The 14,617-nt window shown below is 43.6% G+C and overlaps 1 protein-coding gene across 1 annotated transcript in view; it reads right to left on the bottom strand.

Annotated features, from left to right (window-relative positions):
• Nucleotides 1–14,617, bottom strand: part of LOC116972128 (desmoglein-2-like) — an 82,879-nt gene that overhangs the window by 67,181 nt on the left and 1,081 nt on the right. The window lies entirely within an intron of this gene.

Consider the following 14,617-nt stretch of genomic DNA (forward strand, 5'->3'; position numbering starts at 1 on the left):
GTAGGCAAGACCATGAATTTGACTATGTTAGCTGTTTCAGCTACCAAACAGTTATTCAAAACCCTGGGGTTGTCTTACATCCAGATAAATCTAAGTTGAAGCCATCCTCTATCATGGACTACTTGGGCTTCACAATTAATTCAGTCTACGTGACTGTAACATTGCCAAGAGACAACATAGTTGAATTGGCACAATTTAATTTTAATTTAATTTAACCTTTATTTAACCAGGAGAAGTCTCATTGAGATTAAAAATCTCTTTTACAAGAGAGTCATGGCCAAGACAGGCAGCAGCACAGTTCCACAGTTACAGACAATAATTTAAAAACAACAGAGAACATATAAATAGAGTCATAGTCAGAACATCATCAAACAATGCATGTACAGACAGAAGAGCCCACTTCAACATCATTAAGAAGGGATTTAAATCTGTTTATAGAAACCAGCTCCTTAAGTTTCAGTTTATTCTGCAGCTGGTTCCATGCGATGGGAGCAGCATAACTAAATGCCCTTTTCCCCAGTTCAGTACGGACTTTAGGTACAGTTAGTAAGAACAAGTCCTCAGAGCGGAGCTGATAAGTTCCTGTGCTTTTTCGAATTACATACTTCTGCAGGTATGAAGGAAGAACACCGAGGATTGTCTTATAAATAAGGATATGCCAATGATGGAGTCTGCGGGTGGACAGGGCAAACCATCCAACTTGAGCATACAAAGAGCAGTGGTGCGTGAGGGTTTTAAAATTAGTAACAAATCTCAGTGCTCCATGGTAGACCGTGTCCAAAGACTGTAGGTATTTTGAAGATGCATTCATATATAAAACATCACCATAGTCCAACACAGACATAAACGTTGCAGCAACAAGTCTTTTTTTGGCTTCAAAAGAAAAACAAGATTTGTTTCTAAAGTAAAAACCTAATTTTATCTTTAGTTTTTTCACAAGTTGCTGGATATGAGGTTTAAAAGAGAGAGAATCGGCAATTATAATTCCCAGATATTTATATTGAGACACAGATTCAATCACAGAGCCCTGCAAAGTGGTGATAAGAGGGAGGTCCGAGGGCTTTGATTTAGCTTTAGTGAACAGCATGAGCTTTGTCTTGTCAGCATTTAAAACAAGTTTTAAATCACACAGGTTACGTTGCACAGTGTTAAAAGCAGTTTGGAGCTGACAGAGAGCCTGATTTGGGGTAGACGCAGAGCAATATATCACTGTGTCGTCAGCATAAAAGTGAAAATTTGCGTTCGGAGCTTTATGATCTAGACTATTAATATAAATAGTAAATAATAAAGGTCCTAGAACCGATCCCTGTGGCACACCCTTGGATACATTAAGAGAGCTAGAAGTAATACCTTCTGCTCGCACACACTGGGATCTGCCTGATAGATAGTTTTTAAACCAACAGACAGCTTGATCAAAAAAAACGATGCTGCATAGTCTTTGTAACAATAAGGCATGATCCACAGTATCGAAAGCCTTTGATAGGTCAACGAAAAGGGCTGCACAGTGTTGCTTATTGTCTAAAAATTCAATAAAATCATTTACTACTTTTAAAGCAGCTGTTGACGTACTATATTTTTTCCTAAAACCAGATTGAAATTCAGATAAAATACTGTTAGTTGATAAAAAAGTCCTTCAGTTGTTGGTTCACAATGGATTCCAGCACCTTAATTAAAACAGACAGTTTGGAGATGGGCCTATAGTTGTTTAGCACAGTGGGGTCCCCCCCCCTTTTAACAGTGGGAGAACAAAGGCAAATTTCCAAATAAGGGGAATTTTGTTTGTCTCCAGGGATAGATTAAAAAGATAAGTCAGAGGCAATGCAATAAAATCAGCGGCTAACTTTAGGAAGTAAGGCTCAAGGTTGTCTGAATCTGCCGATTTTTTTGTGTCTAAACATCTCAGGGCCTTATGCACCTCTGAAAGTGTAACAGCGTCAAAAGTAAAGGCTTGTCCCTCAAAAAAACAACTACTATCAGAGCAAGCAGAGGAGCCTTGAGCTGTGTTTTGAGTTGAAAAGTGAACCAGAGGCAATGAAATGCTCATTAAAACAACCAAGCATGTCAGCCTTTTCATAAATTTGGGTAGAGTCTTTGACAATGCATGGAGGTAGCTCAATAACATTTTTATTTCCAGTTATTGATTTAATGGTTTTCCAGAATTTCAACGGATTGTTTAGGTTATTTGAAGTTTCAGTAAGGAAATGATCAGCTTTGGCTTTTCTAATTGCAACTGTGCTTGCATTTCACAGCTGCCTAAAGAGCAACCAGTCTGATCCAAGACCAGTACACCTGGCTTTAGACCATGCCACATTGCGCTCATGGAGTAAAATGGATAACTCTGACGTGAACCATGCATTATCCCTGCCCCTTATTCTATACTTCCTAAAAGGAGCGTGCTTGTTAACAATTTCAATAAAACCATCATAAAAGAATTTCCAGGCATTTTCAACATCAGGAATTACATTAATTTTCTCCCAGCCAAAGAGAAACAGGTCATGAAAAAATGCTTGCTCCACAAAATGTTTCATGTCCCGCTTTATGATGACACACGGTTTGGTTTTAGGAACTTTTGTATTTCTTACTGTTGCAATGACACAGTGGTCACTGATGTCATTGACAAAAACAGAAGCAGCAGAATATTTATGAGGAACATTAGTTAAGATAAGATCAATTAAAGAAGATTTTTCCGGACATTTCAGATTAGGTCTAGTAGGACTGTCAACAATCTGAAAGAAATAAACGAATCACAAAATGCTTTAAAATCATCTGATGCTGGTAGCAGCCAGTTCCAGTTTAGGTCACCAATAAGGACAATTTCATTAAAGTTCAACCCGGATAAAAGCTCCATTAAAGATGGTAAGGTGCAGCTGATAGCTGAAGGTGGCCTATAGCAACCGACGACAGTGATGTGGAGAGTTTTTGAGATTTCATTGTCAAGAGCCAGAAGTTCAAATTGCTTACTCACTGATGTAGAGAGACGGATCTTCACATGAAACTTAGATTTGACATAGACTGCGACCCCTCCGCCCTTCTTGGGTCGGTCAGTCCTATACACATTGTAGCCGTCAATGTTGATATCCTTGTTTAAAACTGCTTTGTTTAGCCAAGTTTCAGATATGACAATAACATCAGCATCAGTTGAATGAGCCCAGATACGAATCATATCCATTTTAGCAATCATACTGCGCACATTCAAATGGATGAAACCAAGTCCAGACCTTGATAGCTTTTGGGAGCAACAACAGCAGCAGGAGTTTAGCAAGAGATACGACTGATTGGCTCTAGCCCAAGTGGGAGGAGAGAAGTGAGTCAGTGCGGGGAAAACAGTTGAAAACTGAGGAATTTGGTTTATAAATCTGTAAATCAGGCAATTTATCAGTCAATTTAAGCAAGACTGCTCTTAGCGAGCGGCAGTGAGTGAGCGGCCTTGTGAGGGAAGTGCCCTGTGAGAAAAGTGTGAGTCTTTGGCTCGAGAGTCTTCGGAAAGGAGACGAAAGAAGGAGATGTCAGGCAAGCTGATTCAGTGCGATGCATGCAGTATGTGGGAGGTCAAGGACACCGCTGGTGCCTCTGGCTGCTACAAATGCGAAAAGTGCATCCAGGTAGAGCTCCTGAAGGGCCGTGTTGGGGAACTGGAGAAGCAAGTGGATGACCTCCGGTTCGTCCGAGAAACGGAGTCGTTCCTCGACAAGTCCTACAGTACGATTGTTACACCAAAGGTACTGGAAGAGAGAAGGTGGGAGACAGTGAGAATGGGAGGGAAGCATGGAATGCCAACGTCCCCGGGTGTTATACCTCTTGTGAACAGGTTCACCCACTTAGAAGCTGTCGGGACAGAAGAGGTGTTTACACTGGGCGGCGGACTGGCTTGTGATGCGAATAGGGCTGTTGAGCCAAAACCAAAAAGGCCTAAGACAGGCAACGCCATTGTAGTGGGAGACTCCATTGTGAGAGGTACGGACAGGGGTTTCTGCGGCAACAGACGGGATGCGAGGATGGTGTGCTGCCTTCCTGGTGCCAGGATCCAGGATGTCACGGACAGAGTGCAGAAAATCCTCAAGGGCGAAGGTGAACATCCGGAAGTGGTAGTGCATGTCGGCACCAACGATGTCGGAAAGAAGGGGATGAATATTCTGCAGCGTGACTTTAGAGAGCTCGGAAAAATGCTGAAAAGCAGGACCTCCAGGGTTGTTATCTCCGGTTTGCTTCCAGTTCCTCGTGCTGGCGAGAGCAGGAACAGGGAGATACGGGACCTGAACGTGTGGCTGAGGAACTGGTGCACGGGGCAGGGATTTAGATTCTTAGATCACTGGGATCTGTTTTGGGGTAAGGGGGAACTGTACAAAAGGGACGGATTGCATCTTAACAGGTGTGGGACCAGCATTCTGGCAGGCAGGTTTGCCACTGCTACACGGGTGGTTTTAAACTGAATAAGGGGGGTGGGGTGTCGAATGGGATAGTGGAGGATGGAGTTAAATGGAAAGGGTTTCTTAAATGTGTGAGCGTAGAGACAGAGGGGTGTAAAATGAGGGTAGAAGCAATAGGTAGCAAGGTGAAAAGTAAAAGTGGCAGGCCGGAAAATCCAGGGCAAAAATCAAAAAGGGCCACTTTACAACATAATAGTATAAGGGGTAAGAGTGTTGTAAAAACAAGCCTGAAGGCTTTGTGTCTCAATGCAAGGAGCATTCGTAATAAGGTGGATGAGTTGAATGTGCAGATAGCTATTAATGACTATGATATAGTTGGGATCACGGAGACATGGCTCCAGGGTGACCAGGGCTGGGAGCTGAACATCCAGGGATATTCAATATTCAGGAGGGATAGAGAGAAAGGAAAAGGAGGTGGGGTAGCGTTGCTGATTAGAGAGGAGATTAACGCAGTGGAAAGGAAGGACATTAGTTTGGAGGATGTGGAATCGATATGGGTAGAGCTGCGAAACACTAAGGGGCAGAAAACGCTGGTGGGTGTTGTGTACAGGCCACCTAACAGTAGTAGTGAAGTTGGAGATGGTATCAAACAGGAAATTAGAAATGCGTGCGACAAAGGCAAAACCGTTATAATGGGTGACTTCAATCTACATATAGATTGGGTGAATCAAATTGGCAGGGGTGCTGAGGAAGAGGATTTTTTGGAATGTATGCGGGATAGTTATCTAAATCAACATGTAGAGGAACCAACGAGAGAGCAGGCTATTTTAGACTGGGTATTGAGTAATGAGGAAGGGTTAGTTAGCAGTCTTGTTGTATGTGCCCCCTTGGGCAAGAGTGACCATAATATGGTTGAGTTCTTCATTAGGATGGAGAGTGACATTGTTAATTCAGAAACAATGGTTCTGAACTTAAAGAAAGGTAACTTTGAGGGTACGAAACGTGAATTGGCCAAGATTAACTGGCAATTAATTCTAAAAGGGTTGACGGTGGATATGCAATGGAAGACATTTAAAGACTGCATGGATGAACTACAAAAATTGTTCATCCCAGTTTGGCAAAAGAATAAATCAGGGAAGGTAGTGCATCCGTGGATAACAAGGGAAATCAGGGATAGTATCAAAGCGAAGGATGATGCATACAAATTAGCCAGAAAAAGCAGCATACCGGAGGACTGGGAGAAATTCAGAGACCAGCAGAGGAGGACAAAGGGCTTAATTAGGAAAGGGAAAATAGATTATGAAAGAAAACTGGCAGGGAACATAAAAACTGACTGCAAAAGTTTTTATAGATATCTGAAAAGAAAGAGATTAGTTAAAACAAATGTAGGTCCCTTGCAGTCAGAAACAGGTGAGTTGATCATGGGGAACAAGGATATGGCGGACCAATTGAATAACTACTTTGGTTCCGTCTTCACTAAGGAAGACATAAATAATCTGCCGGAAATAGCAGGGGACCGTGGGTCAAAGGAGTTGGAGGAATTGAGTGAAATCCAGGTTAGCCGGGAAGTGGTGTTGGGTAAATTGAATGGATTAAAGGCCGATAAATCCCCAGGGCCAGATAGGCTGCATCCCAGAGTATTTAAGGAAGTAGCTCCAGAAATAGTGGATGCATTAGTAATAATCTTTCAAAACTCTTTAGATTCTGGAGTAGTTCCTGAGGATTGGCGGGTAGCAAACGTAACCCCACTTTTTAAGAAGGGAGGGAGAGAGAAAACGGGGAATTACAGACCAGTTAGTCTAACATCGGTAGTGGGGAAACTGCTAGAGTCAGTTATTAAAGATGGGATAGCAGCACATTTGGAAAGTGGTGAAATCATTGGACAAAGTCAGCATGGATTTACAAAAGGTAAATCATGTCTGACGAATCTTATAGAATTTTTCGAGGATGTAACTAGTAGCGTGGATAGGGGAGAACCAGTGGATGTGGTGTATCTGGACTTCCAGAAGGCTTTCGACAAGGTCCCACATAAGAGATTAGTATACAAACTTAAAGCACACGGCATTGGGGGTTCAGTATTGATGTGGATAGAGAACTGGCTGGCAAACAGGAAGCAAAGAGTAGGAGTAAACGGGTCCTTTTCATAATGGCAGGCAGTGACTAGTGGAATACCGCAGGGCTCAGTGCTGGGACCCCAGCTATTTACGATATATATTAATGATCTGGATGAGGGAATTGAAGGCAATATCTCCAAGTTTGCAGATGACACTAAGCTGGGGGGCAGTGTTAGCTGTGAGGAGGATGCTAGGAGACTGCAAGGTGACTTGGATAGGCTGGGTGAGTGGGCAAATGTTTGGCAGATGCAGTATAATGTGGATAAATGTGAGGTTATCCATTTTGGTGGCAAAAACAGGAAAGCAGACTATTATCTAAATGGTGGCCGACTAGGAAAAGGGGAGATGCAGCGAGACCTGGGTGTCATGGTACACCAGTCATTGAAAGTGGGCATGCAGGTGCAGCAGGCAGTGAAGAAAGCGAATGGTATGTTAGCTTTCATAGCAAAAGGATTTGAGTATAGGAGCAGGGAGGTTCTACTGCAGTTGTACAGGGTCTTGGTGAGACCACACCTGGAGTATTGCGTACAATTTTGGTCTCCAAATCTGAGGAAGGACATTATTGCCATAGAGGGAGTGCAGAGAAGGTTCACCAGACTGATTCCTGGGATGTCAGGACTGTCTTATGAAGAAAGACTGGATAGACTTGGTTTATACTCTCTAGAATTTAGGAGATTGAGAGGGGATCTTATAGAAACTTACAAAATTCTTAAGGGGTTGGACAGGCTAGATGCAGGAAGATTTCTCCCGATGTTGGGGAAGTCCAGGACAAGGGGTCACAGCTTAAGGATAAGGGGGAAATCCTTTAAAACCGAGATGAGAAGAACTTTTTTCACACAGAGAGTGGTGAATCTCTGGAACTCTCTGCCACAGAGGGTAGTCGAGGCCAGTTCATTGGCTATATTTAAGAGGGAGTTAGATGTGGCCCTTGTGGCTAAGGGGATCAGAGGCTATGGGGAGAAGGCAGGTACGGGATACTGAGTTGGATGATCAGCCATGATCATATTGAATGGCGGTGCAGGCTCGAAGGGCCGAATGGCCTACTCCTGCACCTAATTTCTATGTTTCTATTCAAATTCAGCAGGGGTGTTAAAAGTAACAGCAGACTCAGCAGAGCCTGGGCCTGGGTTAGGTTGAACATTCCCTGAAATCAGCAGCAACAGAACAATTATACACCTATAATCAGACCTTATAGATTTGCTTGAATGATCTTTTTTAATCTTTAAAAATATAAAAAAGTCACGAAGGCAACTTGAAGGAATAATAAAATTGTCTTGTAAGGCCATCAAGCTGACCAGATGGGCCAAGTCTATAGATGCGGAGGGCAGAAGAGTCATAGGTGACAAACTAATGCCCAGCGGACTGCCAGAAGCGCACGTCCCCCGGCATGGTAAAACCGGTGTAGAGTTGACTGGACAGGAGTTTCCAGTCCCGTGGGGGCTTCCCCCGGTGCCCCTTCAAAATTAATAGGAAAAGAGCAGCGACGAGCAGCGACATTGTACGTTGAGATCCTGAAAATCGAGGAGAAAAGCAGCCAGACTATTTCGCCTTAACCAACGACGCCACACATTAGTGCAGGGAGAATCCTATAAGAAATCCGTTCCGTGGTTTCCCGACGTAATGATAATTCGAATGATAATGCTCGCAGATGACTTACAGAAAAATCACTGTCACTCAGTCATATTAGTAAAACAAACAGACAGTTAGAGACAGGAGGAGACGTGTGCTGCCATCTTGGATCACGTGCTTACATGCAACAATTTAATGGTCAACAAACTACCAACTACTCGACAAGTAACAGAGTAATTGGGAAAATGGTAGCAGCATTTCCGGCTACATAATTCGGACCTTTGTACCAAAAATGACATACAGGTCATTATGATCGTTTCATGAAGTTACCCAGTGAAGTAGTATCAGAACTACAGTGGTGGGCAAAAAACGTTTGACATAGTTTCAGCCTATTATCATCACTAACCCTACGTCAGTTATCCAAACAGATGCCAGTGCTCAAGACTGGGGAGCAACTAACTCTATATCCAGCACAAGTAGTAGATGGACTAACCCAGAATCATCGTTACCACTTACACTGGGCATTAATTATCTAGAGATGTAGGGTGACTTTTATGGTTTAAAAGCATATGCATAAATATGCATCACTTGCATGTACGGTTATAAATAGACAATACTACGGTGGTGGCCTACATTAACCATATGGGCGGCATAAAATCGGTATCATGCGACAAGTTGGTCAACACAATTTGGCAATGGTGTGTCCAAAGACATATTTGGCTATCAGTAACTTACCTGCCAGGTAAGCTAAATACAGTGGCAGACACCAGGTCACGTAAATTTAATGACAACATCGAATGGATGTTAAAACCCAAAAAGAAATGTCACAAAAGTTATCAAGCAATATGGCATGCCAGATATCGATTTATTTGCATCGAGGCTAAATCACCAGGTACCTATGTATGTCGCTTGGGAACCAGACCCTGAGGCAGCAGCGGTAGATGCGTTCGCGCTGGATTGGGGAAATTCTTCTTCTATGCATTTCCTCCCTTCTGCCTCATCAGTCGGGGACTATGCACAGTACAAATGGACTCTGCTTCAGGTATTTTGATAGTACCCGACTGGCTTACACAGCCATGGTTCCCAATACTCCATGACATGGTTGTTGAAACTCCGATGGTATTCCCCAGTGACCCAGAGTTGTTAACACCCAGTGTCGGGCACAAGCCACCCGTGCCATGAAAAAATCAAACTCCTGGGTTGCAGATTCTGCACAAACCACTTCTGGGACTGGGATTATCATAACAAACCGTCGACACCATGTCAGCATCCCTCCGAACATCCACTAAAAAACAGCACTTGTCCAGCATCAAAAATGGGAGAAGTACTGCTTGGATACAGGGACCACCTACTCAACCGCTACAGTTACCAACGTACTGGAATTCCTGGCGAACCTTCACCACGATGAAGGACTCAGCTACAGAGCCATCAACACAGCTAGAATTGCCCTGCCTGTCTATTTAAAACCAGCTCCAGGACAACAGGCCATGGTGTCCCACCAGCTGGTGGTCAAACTAATGAAGGGTATTTACAACTCTAACCCCCTAGACCAAGGTACACCCATATATGGGATGTCAGTGTGGTCCTGACATACCTCAGGGGATGGCCACCAGCCAGATCCCTCAACCTGGAACCATCTATGCTCAAAACACTCATGTTGATGGCACTTGTAGCTGCACAGAGGGTCCAGTCACTACACCTATTGCGACTGGACACCATGCTCACAGCTCCAGACCAGATCTCTGTCGTTATCCAGGGAATGATCAAACAGAGTGGACCAGGAACACCTAATCCAGACGTGGAATTCCGGGCTTACCCGCCAGAAACACGGTTATGTGCCATGACCCTATATCCTACATAGACACAACCAAAATATTCGAGGGAGATGAAAAGCCTTGTGGGTCAGTCATAAAAAACCTTATGGTCGGGTGACGAGCCATTTCGAGATGGCTCAAGCAGGTGCTAAAAGCTGCTGGGATAAAAACTAACATGTACAAATTTCATTCCACCAGGGCAGCATCCACGTCGACGGCTAAAAGAATGGACGTGCCTATAAACCACATCCTGGCTACAGCAGGATGGTGGGGGGAAAGACCGTTGAGAAATTTTATAATAAGCCGTTGGCAAAACCTGTTTTATTTGCAGGAAAGATTTACAGACTGCAAATATTTAATTTAAGCCCAGGGGAGCAATTTAATTTCTTTGTTGTTATTGTTAAAAAATACCATTGTGTTTTTCTACAAACAGATTCATTGGTTGGTTACGATAACACACTTCTTCCCTCAAAGACTTCGGCAGTGATGTAGTAATAACTGTTACACGGTTTGAAATCACAGAGCTTTGAAATCTTCACGGAATCACTCACGTGACTCCGAAGTAAAATAGTAAGATTAAACGAGAACTTACCAGTTTGAAGTTTGATCTGTATTTTATGAGGAGTTACGATGAGGGATTACGTGCCCTCCGCTCCCACCCTCAATAATATGGGTCAAATTCATAAACTGATGTCTCCTTGTCTTTACTATGTTTACTTCAATAACTGTGTCTATCTGTGATTCCACACCGCAGCTTTGAAGTATGCCGCGCATGCGTGCTGAACGGGTTCTTCACGTAATCCCTCATCGTAACTCCTCATAAAATACAGATCAAACTTCAAACTGGTAAGTTCTCGTTTAATCTTACTATTTGCTGCATGTCATTGTGGTGTATATCATGTCTTGTTGGGTGAATGTTTAGTTTGTGACTTTATTTGAAGCAGAAACAATATGTGAATGCTTCATTGATCATAATTCCGACTGGTAACTACACACTTCGTCCGAACACTTTATCGCACGCGTCGTGCAAGCCGTCTTAAATGACCACCTAAACTGTCATTTGGCAACCTAAAAACCTACCGAGGTTGCCCGGCTGGCAACAGGGGAAAAAAGTGATGTGAGAACCCTGTTGGTCCATATCCCTCCAAACCTGTCCGATCCATGTACCTTTCTAACCGTTTCCTAAACGCTGGGATAGTCCCAACCTCAACTACCTCCTCTGGCAGCTTGTTCCATACACCCACAACTCTTTGTGTGAAAAAGTTACCCCTCAGAATTCCTATTAAATATTGTCCCCTTCTCCTTGTACCTATGTCCTCTGGTCCTCGATTCTCCTACTCTGGGCAAGAAACTGTGCATTAACCAGATCTATTCCTCTCATGATTTTATACACCTCTATAAGATCACCCCTCATCCGCTTGCTCTCCAAGGAGTAGAGACCCAGCCTACTCAACCTCTCCCTATCTGTGGAATTCCTCTGCCACAGAAGGTAGTTGAGGCCAGTTTATTGGGTATATTTAAGAGGGAGTTAGATGTGGCCCTTGTGGCTAAAGGGATCAGGTGGTATGGAGATAAGGCAGGTACAGGATACTGAGTTGGATGATCAGCCATGATCATATTGAATGGCGGTGCAGGCTCGAATGGCCAACTCCTGCACCTATTTTCTATGTTTCTATAGCTCACAACCCTCTGGTCCTGGCAACGTAAAACTTCTCTAACCATTTCAAGCTTGACAATATCTTTCCTATGACATGAGGCCCAGAACTGAACACAATATTCTAAAATGCGGTCTCACCAATGTCTTATCCAACTGCAACATGACTCCCAAGTTCTATAATACTCTGACTGATGAAGGCCATTGTGCCAAATGTCTTTTGACCACCTTATCTGCCTGCGACTAGACCTTCAAGGAACCATTACCTCCACTCATAGATCCCGCTGCCTCTACAACACTTCCCAGAGGCCTACCATTCACTGTGTAGGTCCTGCCCTTGTAGACATCCCAAAATGCAACACCTCCACATTTCTCTGTACTAAATTCCATCACCATTCCTCAGCCCACGGCCACTCGATCCAATCCTGCTGCACTATTTCACAACCAATCTTCACTATCTGCAAAACCACCCATTTTTGTATCATCAGCAAACCTGCTAATCTTGCCCTGATGTCTCATCCAAATCATTGATGTAGATGACAAACAGAAACGGGCCCAGCACCGAAACCCTGAGGCACACCACTAGTCACAGGCTCAGTCCGAGAAGCAACCTTCCACCATCACCCTCTGCTTCCTTCCAAGGAGACAAATTGTTCTCCATTCAGCTATCTCTCCTTGGATCCCATGCGATCTAACCTTCCAGAGCAGCCTACCACTGCGGAACCTTGTCAAATGCCTTACTAAAATCCATGTACACAACATCTACAGCTCTGACGTCATCGACCTTTTCGTCACATCTTCAAAAGAATCAATCAGATTTGTGACACACGACCTCCTACGTACAAAAACCATCTGACTATCCCTAATCGGCCCTTGCCCGTCCCAAATGCTGGTATAACTATCCATCAATCACCAGACTGATTCCTGGGATGTCAGGACTGTATTATGAAGAAAGACTGGATAGACTTGGTTTATACTCTCTAGAATTTAGGAGATTGAGAGGGGATCTTATAGAAAACTTACAAAATTCTTAAGGGTTGGACAGGCTAGATGCAGGAAGATTGCTTCCCGATGTTGGGGAAGTCCAGGACAAGGGGTCACAGCTTAAGGATAAGGGGGAAATCCTTTAAAACCGAGATGAGAAGAACTTTTTTCACACAGAGAGTGGTGAATCTCTGGAACTCCCTGCCACAGAGGTAGTCGAGGCCAGTTCATTGGCTATATTTAAGAGGGAGTTAGATGTGGCCCTTGTGGCTAAGGGGATCAGAGGGTATGGAGAGAAGGCAGGTACGGGATATTGAGTTGGATGATCAGCCATGATCATATTGAATGGCGGTGCAGGCTCGAAGGGCCGAATGGCCTACTCCTGCACCTAATTTCTATGTTTCTATGTTTCCAACTACAGATGTTAAGCTAACCGGCCTATAGTTCTCAGCATTTTCCCTGCAGCCCTTCTTGAAAAGAGGCACAACATTTGCCACCCTCCAGTCTTCCGCCCTATCTCCTGTATTTAAGGAAATCTTCCATGGCTGGTAGGTTTGAAAATTAAACATGGACTCATGACATCTGATCGCTGTTTCTATGTTCTACGATTCAATCAAGATAGCTTGAACACAGCACTAACTATGATTCTCCCTCCACAGATGCTGCCCAACCTGCTGGTTTTTCCAACATTTCCTATTTATTTCTGATGCATAGATAATGCCTCAGGCGTGTGATAAATTTGACGTTTCAGGCCGGGACCCTTCTTTAGTATTTGTCTCTGGAACTGGTGTGCTACAATGCTATAAACTATATTCTGCAGCCTAACAGCACATTCTATTGCTGGGGTATTATCTGATATATTTGGATAACATGCAAGGTAAAGCTTTTCACTGTACCCCAATACACATGACAGTGATAACCAAAACTAATATGGTGATGCTTAATCTAGAGCAATATTGATACTGCCCCACTTGAATGGTGAATCATCTTCACCCACCTATGCAAGGAAACAGAACCACGTTTCATCTTCCAGTTTCCGCTTAGAGTGTTCCGGTTTCTTCCCACATTCCAAAAACATACAGGTTTGTAGGTTAAATGGCTTAGTATAACTATAAATTGTTGCCCCAACGTCTTTTCATTACTCCGAAGCAACAGTTTCACTCTTCCGTGTCGTTTTAACACAGAATAATCCCTCACAATCCGTCACAGCCAGAGGCAATCTGTGTTGCCCCATTCCACTCCCCCCCCCCCCCCCCGCAATAACTGATGCTGATCCCCTGATACAGGAAAGTACCCGCTCTCAACACTCGAACACTGCTTCATGATCTGACCCACCCTTTCTGTTCCACCCTGTGAAACTCTGGTATTTTGGCACCTCTCCAATTCTAACCCTACAATATCACAGCACCCACGACCCAAGTCGCCTCCCTTTCTGTTCCCTCTCTCTCTCCCCCTGTCCTTTAAAACCACTTTTTACCAAGTTTAGAACTGTACATTTAGTTTTCGAACTGCAAATTTTGGTTGGTTTATATATTTTTTTTAAAGCACAAAATTCTGGAATAACACAGCGAGTCGGGCAACATCGCCGAAGAACATGAACAGGCAACATTTTGGGTTGGGCCCTTTTTCAGACTGATTGCAGTGGGGGAAGAGGTGGGGGGGTCGGAGAAGAAATGTTTAGTTTAGTTTAGTTCAGTTTTAGCTTAGTTTATTAATGCCAGTTTATTAGTGTTAGTTTAGTTTTAGTTCAAGTCTAGTTTTAGTTTATTAAGTTTATCACTGTTAGTTTTAGTTATTGTCATGTAGTTTAGTTTAGAGATACAACATGGTAACAGCCCCTTCGGTCCATCAAGTCCGTGCCGACCAGTGACCCCCGCCACTAACACTATCCTATACACACTCGGGACAATATACAGTTTTACCAAGCCATTTAACCTACACACCTGTACGTCTTTGGAGTGTGGGAGGAAATCAGAGGAGTTTACAGGGAGAACGTACAAATGCTGTACAGACAGCACCCATAGACATGATCGAACCCGGTCTCTGGCACTATAAGGCAGTAACTCTACAGCTGTGCCGCCAATAATATTTACTGAGGTGCAGTGAAAAGCTTTT

Source organism: Amblyraja radiata, chromosome 4 (genome assembly GCF_010909765.2).
Source record: "Amblyraja radiata isolate CabotCenter1 chromosome 4, sAmbRad1.1.pri, whole genome shotgun sequence".
Taxonomy (NCBI): Eukaryota; Metazoa; Chordata; class Chondrichthyes; order Rajiformes; family Rajidae; genus Amblyraja; species Amblyraja radiata.